We start from the raw sequence: 1,201 nt of genomic DNA on the forward strand, positions 1-1,201 counted from the left end.
TCTTCAATTTATTTTATCAATGTTGTATAGTTTTCAGTACACAAATTGTTTACTTTCTTGGTTAAATTTATTTTAATGTATCTTTATTTTTTGTTGCTATAATAAATGGAATGGTATATTAGTCTGCTCTCACATTACTATAAAAAAACTACCTTAGACTGGGTAGTTTATAAAGAAAAGAGGCTTAATTGTCTCACAGTTCTGCAGGATGTATAGGAGACATGGCTGAGGAAGCCTCAGGAAACTTATAATCATGGCAGAAGGTGAAGGGAAAGCAAGCATATTGTCACTTGGTGACAAGACAGCAGTGAAGGGGGAAGTACCACAGATATTTAAACTATCAGATATCATGAGAACTCATTCACTATCACCAGAACAGCAATAGAAAAATCCACCCCCATGATTTAATCACCTCTCAACAGGTCCCACACCCAACATTGGAAATTACAATTTGACATGAGATTTGGGTGGGGACACAGAGCAAAACCATATTATACCATGCTTGGCCTCTCTCAAATCTCATCCTTCTCACATTTCAAAACACAATCATGCCTTCCCAACACTCCCCAAAATCTTAACTCATTCCAGCATTAACTCAAAAATCCATGTCCAAAGTCTCATCTGAGATAAGGCAAGTTCCTTCTGCCTATGAGTACGTAAAATCAAAAACAAGTTAGTTACTATTGGGAGAACCCACTCCTGATGTTTAACATGGGTTCTTTTCTATTTCCTAAGTGTCTTGACTGGGTGGAGAAATAAAAGGAAAGAGCACAAGAGAGAGAAATTTAAAGCTGGGTGTCCGGGGGAGACATCACATGTTGGCAGGATCCGTGATGTTCCCCGAGCCGTAAAACCAGCAAGTTTTTATTAGCGATTTTCAAAAGGGGAGGGAGTGCATGAATAGGGAGTGGGTCACAGAAATCACATACTTCACAAGGTAATAAAATATCACAAAGCAAATGGAGGCAGGGCGAGATCACAGGACCACCGGATGAGGTGAAATTAAAATTGCTAATGAAGTTTCCCGTACGCATTGTCATTGATAACATCTTATCAGGAAACAGGGTTTGAGAGCAGATAACCTGTCTGACCACAATTTATTAGGTGGGAATTTTCCCGTCCTAGTAAGCCTGGGAGCACTATAGGAGACCCGGGGCTTATTTCATCCTTTCGGCTTCGACCATAAAAGATGGGATGCCTT

Source organism: Rhinopithecus bieti, unplaced genomic scaffold (assembly GCF_001698545.2).
Source record: "Rhinopithecus bieti isolate Rb0 unplaced genomic scaffold, ASM169854v2 scaffold_54883, whole genome shotgun sequence".
NCBI lineage: Eukaryota > Metazoa > Chordata > Mammalia > Primates > Cercopithecidae > Rhinopithecus > Rhinopithecus bieti.